Source organism: Engystomops pustulosus, chromosome 6 (genome assembly GCF_040894005.1).
Source record: "Engystomops pustulosus chromosome 6, aEngPut4.maternal, whole genome shotgun sequence".
Lineage (NCBI taxonomy): Eukaryota > Metazoa > Chordata > Amphibia > Anura > Leptodactylidae > Engystomops > Engystomops pustulosus.
In genome coordinates this window covers 163,682,596-163,697,685 of record NC_092416.1, presented here as the reverse complement: position 1 = coordinate 163,697,685, position 15,090 = coordinate 163,682,596, and the positions used below count along the sequence as shown (strand labels likewise).

The window sequence follows — 15,090 nt, the reverse complement described above, 5'->3', positions numbered from 1 at the left end:
GTGTGCCAAGTTTGAAAAAAAGAGGCTATCCCAAACCGCTACTGACTCGCACCAAAAATAATGTTAGTATGTGTGAGAGACATACACTATTGCGCATTTAAACCCAAGGGCATAGGGGGAACTAGCAGGGTCCCATTCATATCCCCTTTTTGTCCAGTAAGTAACAAAATAGCGAACATTCTGAAGGACAGTTGGCCTATCTTACGAGATTCATTACCAGACATACCTGAGTTCCATAAACCTCCGATTATGGCATACAGAACACCAAAAAATTTGGGGGATGGCTTAGTACATGCCAACCTCCACCCAAATAACAACAAAGGGAATGGGGTAAAAACTGGTTGTTTTTTAATTAATGATGCACTGGTCCTGTAAATCCTCTGAAGCCGGTGCATGCGCCTTAGGAGACGGGCAGAGGAGCGGGAGCGGGAACGGGACAGGTAAGGGCAGCAGGCAGAGAGAAACACCCATGACAAGTCTTTTGGAATTCAATCCCTTGGGTGAGGTGGCTTCCTCCATCAATAGTGCCTGACTCTGGGTTTGAGCACCTTAACTCTCAGCTGCAAGCACCATCTTACCCAAAGTATCATATAGAATGCAGATAGCTATCTTACTTACTACATTTTAATATGGAGCTTAGCCACCCCCTTATTTAGCCTCTTTGCACACCCTGATATACTATAATGTCATGGTGCTGTGGGGGTTGTATAGAGAGAGCACATGGCAGTTTAACTGTTAAGCCCTCATACATATCTGTAAACTTATGAATAAAAAAAACATTTGAAATAAGGGGATAAACTGGTATGCAAAAAACGAAAAACGGCTGAGTCCTGAAAATTTCAGGAGCCCACCACACCTTAATAGTTAATGCAGAGTTAGACAACCCCCTTTTACTTAATGTAGCATTAAGTAGCTCCCCTATTAATGAATGCATAGCGCAGAATCTTTCCCCTCCTTATTAATTAAAGCAGAACTCAGCTTCTCTCCCCTTCATTCAATAATGCAGAGTTCCGCCATTTTCCCTTGCATTGCCTCATGCACAGTTCAGCTGCTCCCCCTTATTGATGCAGAATTTATAGCAGCCCACCAGTTCTCCCCCTATTATTAAGTAATGCAGATTTCAGGAGGGTCAAAACATTACTCATTTACTGCACCACTGGCACTACTGCGATTTCCTTTTCTGGACAGATAGTTTCTGCCTGTATAGGAGGCATGTGATGTGTTACACCCCCCTACACAATAGAGTTTGTGCAGACAGAGAGCGCAGTGTGTCAATCCCAGAACACATACACAATTAATTCTCCCTTCCTTAAGGTAGACCCGTTATTTAAGTTTGCGAAAGGATATGCTGCTGCTGATGCCTCTCTTAAAAGTTTTTTTTTGTATTTCCATTTTTCACTCCTCTCTTTCCACAAGCCATAACTTTTAGATTTTGTTTACAAAGTTATATGTTGGATTGTTACATGCAAGACAAATTTTATTTACCAGTGGCACCATTTAATAATCTGTACTGGGAAGCTGGAAAAAAATTCCAAAGGTGGTAGAGTTGTCAAAAAAACACAGTTGCACCCTATTGTGATGGGCTTTATTTGTATGGCTTTCAATGTGCGGTCAAGATGACACCAACTGTTATTTTTTGGATCAGTATGACCACAGTGACACCACATTTTTGGTATGTCTCAATATCTTTTAAAAAAATCAAAAAACCTGCATTAATAAAAATAATGCCTTGCATTACCATATTCGGTCACACATAACTTTTTTTTTATACTTTTGTGCTACAGTGTACACTACAGAGTTGTGTAATATACACTGAAGTTGGTTTTCAGCACAAGAAGATCAAATGCAAGTTCCCAACATTAAAAATTGTAATCTTGAGAAGACTTTTTTTCCGTCAAAATCTTATGAGGTAGGAACTATTTATATCAATGTTATGTTTTTACCTTCTGAGATCATTATGTGACTGTAAAAGTTGATTCTGGAGTTAATTTCTGAATAATAAAACACCTTTATGCAGCTTTAACCCCTTTGGAGAACACAACTATCCTAAAGTTCACGATTGCTACAAATGTACATTGTGCAGACCACAAACAGCGATCTTATTCTAAACTGATTGTCTCATTTTGGAAAATCCCTGCGAGTTGATTAAAATCTCAAATCTTTGTCTTTCTTAGTTTTATGACCATGTTTGCTGTATTCTTTAATTGTTTACGTTTTTGTTCTGCAATTAAACTGACATCATGTTGCATATGTCAATGTTCTATGTCATTTCCCAAGGAATATAATAGGGGAATGGTTTATGCTTACATTTTGCAATATTGTAAAGAATGAGCTGAAAATTAGAAACAAATGTAAGTGTATCTTGTGTACCCAGAATGACAGCTATTTACAATTCTTATATGAAACATTGAAGATAGGGAAATATCTCATGGTAACTTAGAAATTCTCCTTTAAAGAGGCTAAGACTTTCAATTGAATAACTATCAGAGCATTTGAGCAAATTTTGTGCCCTTTCCATGTGGCTATTCACTTATAGCAGATGGTTCTATATAAAAACGTGTTTTATAAATAAAATGTTGACATATTCATGTGCAGATTTATGACACTGACTTGATAGTGGGGTCTATTTTGCAGGATAAAGACACCAAAGTGACTCACAAAAATTAGTGCATGCAGTCTACTTGGCCGACAAAGCTAAGTTACTACCCTAATGAGGACAGTAGACTCCTATCATCTCTACAGAACTGCCACTCTACATTAAGGAATCCCACATGTGGCAAAATGCCCAAAATTATTCTATTTAAACCGCCATCCAGCCCTGGATTTGGGCACAGTGCTGTCGGCCATTAGCTGCAGAGTTAGTCCTATTAACAGGTAAGCATATTTAGAATTACAAAAAGTAGTTATTTTTAAATTAGAACTTTTTATATATATACAATTGAAGATGTGTGAGCATTAAAAAACTTTTACAAAAATGATACAAGTTATTTTTCCTTTTTAAAAGGCATTATTGGAAAAAACAATAATTAAATTTTCAAAACTATATGCAATTGCCAAATCATATTATATTTGCAACTACAGCTTTTGAGCTATATATGTTATAAACATTTGATATTTGCATAATAATAAACTAATAATAAAATAAAATATGTAAAAGATTAATAGGACATAAAACTAAAAAGGGAAATATATTTAGACTGTACTAAAATTTAAAAAAAAAATAGTTTCTAATGAATCTAAATAACTTAAAAATGTTTGCTTATAAAATCTAGAGCCAAGTATAATGCAGTAAGCAGAAATAAGTTTTTTCTTGTTATGAATTGCATCAAATTTTATTAATGGGGAATAACATTAAACTAAAAATATGTTAGATTAAAAAATATGAAGTATGGAAAAATAAATACTGTACTGATATTATAACAGTATCGTTAAAGATATATTCATAAGTTCATTGATAACACATTGATCTTAATTTATAATTTATAAAAATATTTCCTTACAATTTGTGCTAAGAATATTTTCATTTTACTGAGCCCCTGTTTGTTATTGTGAATTTTTTTTCCCTATTTGTGTTGAATTTATCTAATAATGATATTAATATTAATTGATTTGTAAATACTAGACTGTCCTAAATTGATGGAATATAAGATGAGAATGGTATTACACTGACACAGCTTATTCGATAATAACTTTACAGTCCGTCCTTACAAAACCTCCATTAATAAGTTCTGTATAAATTTGATGTTTGCTTTAACTTAGAATTTTTCAGATTTTTCATATTACCAATTTACAGTCCAAGATACTGCATTGCAAAAAACTTTTGATCTTTTTATTACCAACATATTTGTCTATAATTTTAGGATAAACTGAAATAATCTGAGAGCAAATGTTTTAATATCTTTTAATGCAATATACAATATATAAATATACAATAGTAGTTTCTAATACTAAGGAATGTTTCTTGAAAAAAATAATTAATTCAAACTGGCCGTATATGAAATAGGAAAATCAATGTAATATGGAAAGCAAAAGAGATTGAATTTTCGGGTGAATTTGTCGTTTAAAGCAGTCTACGTTTCTGTAATGCATGTAGGTGCATTGCTTTTGATGATAATCTTGATGTCATATTTGTGGATTCGTTTGTATTATGCACCACATTCTACAGCAGTTATTTGGATTATATGTATCTATCAATGGTCTAGAGATAATTCACTGGTGGTTATTGATCATAACTGGGTGCATAGTGTGCCAGATGTGATACTCCCACCACTAGCGGATGAGCTAGCGGATGATGCTGCAAATGTACCAAGAGGCCTGTACCTGGGATAGAATTCTACTATAGCCTGCACCAGGATCCTAGCATAAGCTTAGCTATAGCAAATGTATGGAAATTGGGCTTCCCAGCCCAGACTGTTCCCCACCTCTCCCCACCACCTCCCTCTCCCTTTGGTATTAGAGTGTAATAGGTGAAGCAGATGGCCATGCGCCAGGAATTGAGACTTTATCTTAGGTTACAAGCATTGATAGATTCCTCCCACTGACTTCCATGCATGAGCTCCCTAGTTCCTAAAGCCATATACATCATATTTTCACATACCAGATGCAGATAGCAGGTTCATCAACATCATGACAGTGACCAAAATTAAACAGCTATGTCTCCTGAACCCTTACACCTAGAAACACAATCTAGGTATCAAATTAAAAAGTTGACTCTCCCCTTTAATATAAAAATTGTGTGTGGATGCTTCAAAGAAAGAGGAAATTAGCACCAGGGTGCCAGAAAATGAATCTGAACCCTTAACTAGAACTACCAACCAATATATAAACGAGTACAAAGGTGGGGATAGTGTAGACAATAAAACTTACCTTTTATTATCTAAAAATAAAAAGAATTCATATGCACATATCAAAAAAAAATATCAAACATACACATCAAAATTCAATATCAGAACTAGTCAGCCAATGTGTCATAGTCATGACCAGATAAAACAAGAACCAACATGGGAGACCAATCTTATAACATCCAGGTCAGTTTAGTATGAAAAAGATATAATCCCACCTACTTTGTTGATCACAGATATAGGAGAGAATCACAGATATCACATTTGGTTCCAGGACACAGTGCATCCTGTAGTCCAAGGGGATGGTCTATCCCTTTCACACCCTACTGTTCAGACTGGACCTGCGCACCTCATAGCAGTCATCCTCTACCGCTAAAACATGGAATTCCGAGAGGACAGTATCTTTGGCTCAGGCGTAACTGTTCCTCATTGATTGACTTTAAGATAAAGGCAAAGATCTGCATAGACTGGCCCTGCGCACCCCAATTGACTCCTTCCCTTACAAGGGCAGTACCAGTATTCGCCCTGCATACCTTTCCCTGTATTTCTCTTATATTGACATTGATGCATTTCTGGAGCCAATAGGTAACAAAACTCCTTCATCAGGGAATCAAGGTCATGAGACTGCCTATGACTGCTGTCTGCATTTCCCTATGGTCATGGGTTACATACATATGCAGTGGCATCAATGATGTTCAGACAGAAGTGTCTATGGTCTGCAAAATGGATCTTTAAACATTGTTGGGAAAATAGAGGCATGCCCCTAAGCAAAACCAGGACATGCATCCAAAAGTGTGCCTCCATCATTATGATTGGGCCCAATCGTCATGGCTACCATGTTGTCACACCTAACACTGATAGGTCCGTAGGGGAGGTATCTTGTGGAGCCTACGTCTCAAACTGAGGACTCATTACCTTAGTAAACGGTAGTCCTGCATAGGACCCACAAGCTGTCCATCATCTTTCGCCCACTTATACAATGGTGACGCACCACCAGGAAGCGTTGGGACACGGAAGCAAACAAAGCCGTGGCCCGGCAAAATCACTGGTGGGAGGAGTTCAGCAGACTCCTAAGTCATCAAGATGGAAGGACAGTGAAAAAACACCCATTCCCATTTTCGAGACACCGTCTCATATATAGTGGTAGGTGATATGAGCGAATATTAAAGAAAGATAATGACCAGGTCCCTGTCCAAACTAATCACAAAGTTAAGTAATCATGGCACTAAGGAGTATATCATTGAGGATACATGAGGTTACACCATCATCCTCATGAGGTTATGATTCAATTTGTTACTTGAGTAAAAATATAAAACAACAAGGTCATAGTGATCCAATATACATATATTCACTCCTATGCTGTACTTGGTTTTCAACAGTTTGGTTTTGACACACACAACAGCAAATGAAGCCAATACATAGGGCTTAAATGAAACAACCAAATAGTAGATTTTCATTTAGCCCCCCGGAGGTGACTGTGTTTAGTTCAAAAATCCAGTGTGCCTCCCTACGCTGGATTGGGGGTAACTACATCTATCCCCATGAAGGTGAATCCATCCCCCCCACCATATTCACAACTTCGAGCATGTCTAGCAATGGGAGTATCTCTATTGTGACCTATGTCACCCAGGTGATCTTCTATTCGTCTCCGTAGTTCTCTTTTGGTCATACCCATACATTCAATCCCGCATTTACAAGTTGCAAGGTAGATTACTCGCTGGGATTCGCAGTTTGTAACGTTTCTAAAAGAGTAGGTTTTACCACTGACATTGGATGTAAATGTCTTCCCCATCAATAAAACAGGACAGGCCACACACCCACTGCATTTATAGTAGCAAGCCTTCGTTCCTGAGTGTAGCCAAGTTGTTCCTCTTTGATGAGTAAAGTGATTATCTACCCGTTTGTCTCTGTGACCTCCCCCTCCTAAATGTAAATAGTGGGTTCAGGCCAATGATATCACCTATATCTGAAGTATGAATGTTTTGTGATCAATTGTTTTAGACCTCTGGTATTCTTATTAAAGGTAGTGATAAGGTGAATGGTTCCATTATTGTTAACCTACTTTTGGTTTGGAATGAGAAATTCAGTCCGATTTTGGTCCAAGGCATGTTTATAGACATGCCTTAAAAAATAATCAGGATAGTCTATTTTAGCTTTTGCCTTTATCTTAAAGTCAGTCAATGAGGAACAGTTATGCCTGAGCCAAAGATACTGTCCTCTTGGAATTCCACATTTTAGCGGTAGAGGATGACTGCTGTGAGGTGCTCAGGGCCAGTCTGGTAGAACAGTAGGATATGATAAGTATTGATAGACCATCCCCTTGGACTACAGGATGCACTGTGACCTGGTACCGATGTAATATCTGTGACCCCGCCATTCTCCCCTATATCTGTGATCAACAAACTGGGTGAGATTGTATGTTTCTCATACTATACTGACATGGATGTTATAAGATTGGTCTACCATGTTTGTTTTATCTGGTCATGACCATGACAGATTGGCTGACTAGTGCTAATATTGATGTGTATGTTTGCATATGAATTCTTTTTATTTTTAGATATTAAAAATGAAATTTTATTGCCTATACTATCTCCACCTTTGTACCGGTGGATGCTTCAAAGAACCAGAGATATTCACTTTTGCAAAAATCCATATCTATATGGATTTTCATATAGACCTTTCTATTTCTCACTGTAAGTTTAACAGTGGATATCTTAGATTCTGTGAAACATCCAAACACAAACTTAACCACAGAATAGTGTTTCTAGATGCAAGGGTCCAGGAGATATAGGCTTCTGAAGTCTGCCCTCATTTGAAGGCATAATGTTGAATAAGCTTCAGGAAAGATTTAGCTTAAAATTATTGTACATGACACTGCACATATTTATAACATTTTTGGTAAAATATTCAGTTTTACTGCGCTGCAAAAGTTATCCTAGACATTCAGGGCCTAGACATGCTTTGTGATTAGTGCAGAGGTCAGTGTGCATGGATAGGTAGTTAATGTTGTGACCATCATCTTTTATAAATACTGTATCATATTATAGAAGTGTCCATCTGGAGGGATACATTAAAACATTGGTCACCTATGCAAAATTAACATGTTATATGCTTTCTGATTAACAGAAATGAACGAAGCGTCGCTATGTCTTCTATTAGGCTATATTACATGGGTTGTACATTCTCATATTGCCCTAGAAGAAAAACTTGAGAAAGTCAACAATGACAATGGGGTTCGTTTCCCAGAGATTCTTCCACCAATTTCAATTATGGGTGAGTTATTGACATACTATACATTTGGCATTTAAGATTCTATAAATTTTAAATGTATCAAAGGTAAAATGCAATCTTTTTTTGTATTTAGATTTAAAAAGGTCTTTCCGGAGAGTAAGCAGAGAAGATGCGGAAAGGAGTAAACTGCCAAAGGTAGACATAAAATAATATATAATATAGTTTTGTATGCCTATATTATACACATATAGGGGAGGATTGACTTTTTCTCATATTTATAATAATACATTTTTATACAATTTATGCCAGAATTTTTACAGCCAGTAATTGGCCACTGTGGGTCAAGTAGCCAGTGGCTGGCTGAGCGGGCCATTTCAAATCCTTTTGTAGATGTGTGTCCAGATTTTTCTTTTGCCCAAAAACAGGGATTATTTGGAAAGATGCAAATGGTTCAGCATAAATAATGTAACTTAAAGAAGACCTGTTACCAATGGCCGTCTCCATCTACATAAACCACACCTAGTAACTTTTAGATGCCTTTATAAATGTTCCACTGATGCTATTGGGATAAAAGCCATCATTCTTCTTAAGAAGACTTACAGTATGTAAGAGAAGGTTGAAGAGCAAGGCTGATTTCTCTTCACATATCCAGTGTCACTCTCAACCTCCTCTTTCCTGAGGGAGTGCTTTATGATAGAGAGCTGAGTCACACAAAGCCTCCCTCACTTCCTTCCCACCCCACCCCCAGTCATACTTGATGTTAAGGGGGCTGCCTTTCAAGGTAGTAAAAGGAGGTATTGTTTTCCATTTAACACCTTGGAAAACTTATTTGCATTCTTCCCAGAATTCCCTAGTGGAGCATTATGGCTTTAAGTCTCCACACGCCTTTAAGGTGGCCTTAATTGGCATTGTCTCCTTAAGGAGAACACCTACTGTCTGTCCCCACCCCACCCACAGGAATTCTGCTGGGTTAACAGTGCCAGCCACTGAGGAGGAGTGCTAGTTTTACTGTAAATCATGGCTCCTCCGCCTCCATGACTAAGCACATCTAAAAAAGTATTTTCACTTTCCTTCAAATTTCTGCTCTTGGTATGTGTCAATTAAGCCCCCATCACAATAGGTCTATGGGAACGGTCAGAAATGGCCCCCTCATTAATGAAATGTCCAGCCGTGCCCCCTCATTAAAGAAATGTCCAGCCGTGACCCCTCACTAATAAAATGTCCAACCCAGTCCCCTAAAAAATAATCTTATATAGTTCACCTTCAGCGATCACCCAGGCATCCTTTTCTCCCCAGACTGCGACTCTGCCACATGATATGGCAGACTCGCCTCTGCCTGCTCTGTGGGAGATCGAAGGAGTAGTGGACACTGGGGGGTGTCGAGGGGTAAGTATATATAATTATAGTAAAGGTAAGTATATATAAGGGTAAAACATGGCTTATGTCCAAGTATATATACCATTTATACTCGAGTATAAGCCGACCCGAGTATAAGATGAGATCCCTAAGTTTACCAACAAAAACTGGGAAAATCTATTGACTCGAGTATAAGCCGAGGGTGTAGTATACAGCTAGCCACCCCCAAGTAGTATACAGCCAGCTCCAAGTAGTATACAGCCAGCCCCAAGTAGTATCCAGCCAGCCCCATTTAGTATCCAGCCAGCCCCCATATAGTACACAGCCAGCCCCATGTAGTATACAGCCAACCCCTTATAGTATCCAGCCAGTTCCCATGTTGTATACAGCCAGCCCCCATGTTGTATACAGCCAGCCCCCATGTAGTATATAGCCAGTCCCATGTTGTATACATCTAGCTCCCACGTTGTATACAGCCAGCCCCCATGTAGTATACAGCCAGCCCCCATGTAGTATACAGCCAGCCCACATGTAATATACAGCCAGCCCCCATGTTGTATACATCTAGCCCCCACATAGTATACAGCTAGCCCCCATGTTGTATACAGCCAGCCCCCTGCCAAGCGCATCAAAAATTAAAAAAAACGTAATACTCACCCTCCGGTGGCCGGATCGTTGGCCCATCAGCAGCGACACCGCCGCATCATAGTGCTCACCTGCCAGCAGATCGCTTGGACGCGATCTGCCGGCTACAGAAGAAAGAAGAGCGAAGAGGAGTCGCTGGGACCCGCGGGTGAGTATTAAGTTTTTTATTTTTTACTTGACTCGTGTATAAGCCGAGGTGAGTTTTTTCAGCACATTTTTTTGTGCTGAAAAACTTGGCTTATACACGAGTATATACGGTAGTAGGTTCTGAAATAATCCCCCAAGAAATTTATTTGGGTGGTAAGTAAAGTTTTTACAGCCACAAAAACCATACATTTACATTTAATCAAACTGACCGAAATCTCCTATGATGCAAGACACCATAAAGAGACTCAATATCTATGTATGGACAGACACTCTCCAATAATGATGTGTTATTTACAATATGTACAGAAGTATTCACAAATACTTTCACAAATTTTTCACTCTTTGTTTTATTGCAGCCAATTAGAAAGATTAAAAAGTTCTTTTTTTTGCTTATTAATGTACACTCTGATCCCCATCTTGACAGAAAAAAACTGAAATGTAAATATTTTTTAAGGCTCTTCTTGTTTTCTACCACTAGGCTACTACTGTAGCTACTAGGGGCTTATAAGGGGTGGGTGGCTGCTGGAAGAGGATGAGGACACTGTGGTTTCCGGGGGAGTGGACAGTGTGGCTACTGCGGGGGACAGTGTGGCTACTGCAGGGGACAGTGTGGCATATGGGGGATTAGGACATAGTGGCTTATGGGTTGTGGTGAGGACATTGTGGCTACTTGAGGATGACAGTGTGGCAACTGGAGTAGGGAGTACAGTGTGGCTACTGTGGGGGGTGCAGTGTGGCTACTGGGGGAGGCAGTCTAGACCAGGACATGAGTTTACTAAAAAGGGGCCCACTAAGGTTTTGTCTCCCTACTTAAGGGCCTGCTTAAACCTGGAGTCGGCCCTAAAAAGTGGGATTGTCTCAGGAGCATAATTAGACTAACCTGAGGGACTAAAGTGGTAATTTAGGCCACAAAGTGCAAAATTCCTGTACAGGGAGTCCAACAGATTACTGTACTATTATGGGAGCAAGGATACTAAGAATCCTTACCGATACATTTTTTTTTTAAAATGTCCTTCTCTCCATTTATCGTAAGACTGGAACTAGACATTTTTATGTCATTAAAAATAATCTTTCTTGTGTTAAATGTTTATATTTGATGTGAAGTAGAATATTTAGTTTGATTTTTTTTTCTACCCCAATTTCCCTGTCTGTATTGTACTTTCCATTTTTTGTATTAAATTAAATAATTAATTAAATAATTATTTATAATAATTTAATTAAAATAAAAAATAAAGATAGACTATGCAATTGCATGTGATTGAGATTATATATGTTAATGAAATTTGGTTTGTTTTTATGAATCTGTTTTTTACTGTGTTTAAAAATCAATAAAGAATTTTTAAAAAGAAACTTTTTAATTCAGCATTGGAATAGTGCCTTTTGACATAATTTTTTTTAATATTTTTTTTTTTAATGCTATTATTTCAAGTAGTTTCCTTAACCAATCATGAACGGTGCAACTGCCCTGTTATTTCCCAATTTTTCAACCATCTAACTCTTACTAGCCCCCTTTTACAGCCATTTTTGGGTGTTATAATCTGGGTCCTTATTGACTTCAATAGTTTTCGTGTTCAGCTCAAAGTTATGGCTGGAAGGCCAGGACCCAAACCAAATTTTGACATGAAATTCGGACAAACTCAAATTTCTACCAATCTGTTCAAGTCTGGTCCTTTGCCGACAGCCTAAAAACAAATATTCTGCTCCCCTTCCACCTTTCTTTTCTGCTCCTTAACAGTCATATGAAACAGCTGCTTTGTATTATTACAAAAATAGTTTAAAAAGGCAAGTTGAATAAAAATGAAAATTGATTTTATGTGAGTGCTGAAAATAATTAATTATTAGCACTTTTATTGCAGAAAAAGGTTATATCTAGAAAGAAGCCATGGACGCCCCCTCCTAACTGCGTGCCTCTTAAATCCAGTTGCAAGCCGCCTGCACCTCCATGCTGTGAACCTTGTGCCTTCTGTCAATGTCATCTTTTCAAAACTGTCTGCATCTATAAAATGGGTTATTCTTATTGCTAAAATACTATTAGTTTATCCTTCCAAAGCATGGCAGTCAATAGAAATTTGGCTTCAGTCCCTAAAAGATTTTGATATATGATGCAAGGCTATACCATGACAATATATGGAAGGATGTTCAAAATTTGCCAGTTTTTAAGTTTAATAAACACAAAATGCTACCTTATTGATTATTGTTTGTAAATTTGTTGCAAAGTTGTTAAAGGAACTGAAAACAAATCTACCATCAAAATCCCTCTTGCTAAACCAGGGACATTACTCATAGATCCAGGCACCGTGACTGTGGTAATCTTCTTATATTTGTTATTCATGGCCTCTTTCCTTTGATGAGCCAAAAGGGCCTTACCAGAACCATTCCTTGCGGTAGCTTCACAGGCTTGTACATAGTGCAGGAGCACTTCTCTTCCTTTCCCCTGCTCCCTTATAAAAAACTTAAATATTTCATTAAACATGATAGTCACCTGTACCCAACAACAAGCTTTATAAAGGACATAAGACTAACTAAAAGAGATAATTCTTCAAGAAAATATTGATAACAGTTAACTTTTGCAGAAAACTTTTTAAAAAATGAACATTGCAGGTGATAATATTGACTTTTTCTGCTCCTTATTTCTCCTGTAGTGAGCAGTGTTTCTGAAAATGCTATCAAAATATTTCACTTGATGATTTCGCTAAACAGATTTGACAATCCAGGGACTGTCTGTAAAGAGTTAAGTTATTAGACACTTTATAAGGTTCCTTCATCTTTCGACTGTCTGTGGATACAGGACAGAAAGGTAATTTACACAAACTGCTTAATACAGGAAGAAAGAAGGGAAAAATAAGGACACCGGAAGATAATTCTTCAATAATTCTTCAATAATTTCTAACTATCTTCTTACCTTCTGCAAAATTAAATTCTGCAATCTAGATAAGAGTTTAGTTTCACTTAAAACCATCCAGCAGTATCTAATTCCCTGTATGCAAACTCCATTCTCCATAAATGTAATATTAAAGTAGACATTAATCTAAACATTCCTCAGACAAAATTGAGCAAGTGAATGTGAATAAAGACCCACTCATTATAACATTGTATTGTAAATCGATGACATTAATTTGCTATTTGACCCGTAAATAATCAATGCATAAATTATCAGTGTGTACTGAGGTCAATACTGTATTAATATTGAGGATATGTATTTTTAAGTAGCACTTTCAATTAAAGACACACTTGCGAAATCCTATTATTTCTTATAAAGTATAATATACATTTGAAGAAAGTAGTGCAGAACTTTGAATAGATGTATCTGGGTAAGTTACCTAATATCCTCCCCCCCCCCTCCCACAAATAAACACACACATTACGAAAACATGAAGTAAATTGGCCAATCCCTTTAAATGTTTTTTTTGGGGTAGAGGATAGTCAGTGTACACAGAATGGAGTTTTAATTTTCAGGGTCAATAGGCCGGATTCTTAAGGAAGATGTTGGTTGGCATCACATATCTTCCCAATTCACTAAACTGACACATTTTTTGTTAATAACATCTGATCTTAGAAAACATGCACACTGACTATTTTCAATATTTTGCAGTACTGGAAATCTTTTCTGGATAAAGGGGAAGTCTTTTGTAATTGTTTTTTTTTTTTGAGAAGTTGCACTGTATTTTCTTTTTGCATTACCAATATTCCTCTTTATAAATATGCAATTTACAATAAAATATTTTTGTATGGGCATTGCTGTTAAATGTATTCTTATCTACAAGGTATGTTTAGAAATAACCTCAAAAGTGACACAGTTTTTGATTTAGTGAGTAGTCATAGGGAGGCACCTGCTCTAAAGATGAATAAGTATGTTACAGACTTATAACATGTTCTAAATTTTGTGTTAAGTCAGGTTGAAATCTAACATATGACCCCTTCACGTATCTCCCTACACATTTGCTGTGAAGTCTCAGTGGGAGATCTACAGCACCTTATCTAGTATAGGCTCACAGATGAAATTGATTCTGGGGGCCCTAGAGAAATGTGAATGAATGTGAATAAATTTTACTCAATTACTCAATTAATAAGTCAGACACAACATGGGCAAGATTTTTTTAAGGGTGTCAGGGACTGGATCATAGACCTGCACAATTTGGAATGGACTACAAACCCATAAGTAAGAAGTGAGTAGATGACAACTGTAAAAAAAATGGAAAAAATACAAAATATTGACAGTGATCTGGAGCGCCATGCAAAATTTTCCCTTGTGGGGTATCCTTGATCATGAGGAGGGTGAGAGATTAGCCTAAAACTACAAAGGGGGAACTTAATGATCTCAAGGCAGCTTGGACCACAGTCACAAAAAAACCCCATTGGTAACACATTACTCCGTAATGGTTTAAAATCTTGAAGATCCCCTCTTCATGAAGGCACATGTGCAGGCCAGTCTGAAGTTTTCCAATGAACACCTGGATAATTTTGTAAGGAATTGGGAGAAGGTGCCATGGTCAGATGAGACTAATTTTGAGCTCTATGGTATTTAACTTGCAGTTTATGGATGAAACTTGCAGAAATGCTGCATATGACCCATGGACAGGTGGAAACAATATGGATGGAGCCATGTACTTCCTTCTGCAAGGACATTACAATGGGTCGTGGCTGGGCCTTTCAGCAAGACAATGACCCACAACATACAGCCAAGGCAATGAAGCAGTGCCTCAAAAGAAGAAGCACATTAAGGTCATGGAGTGGCCTAGCCAGTCTCCAGACCTTAATCCCATAGAAAAGGTATGGAGGGAGCTGCAGATATGAGTTCCCAAGTGATAACCTCAAAATCTCAATGATTTAGCGATGATCTGCAAAGATGAGTGGTCCAACATTCTCCCTG

The 15,090-nt window shown here is 37.7% G+C and overlaps 1 long non-coding RNA gene across 1 annotated transcript; it reads left to right on the top strand.

Moving 5' to 3' along the window:
- Positions 1 to 7,983: 7,983 nt before the first annotated feature.
- On the top strand, positions 7,984 to 12,190 carry LOC140066160 (uncharacterized). Its single transcript, XR_011848136.1, has 3 exons — positions 7,984 to 8,114; positions 8,206 to 8,267; positions 12,077 to 12,190. It is a non-coding gene; the product is annotated as an uncharacterized lncRNA (long non-coding RNA).
- Positions 12,191 to 15,090: the final 2,900 nt, after the last annotated feature.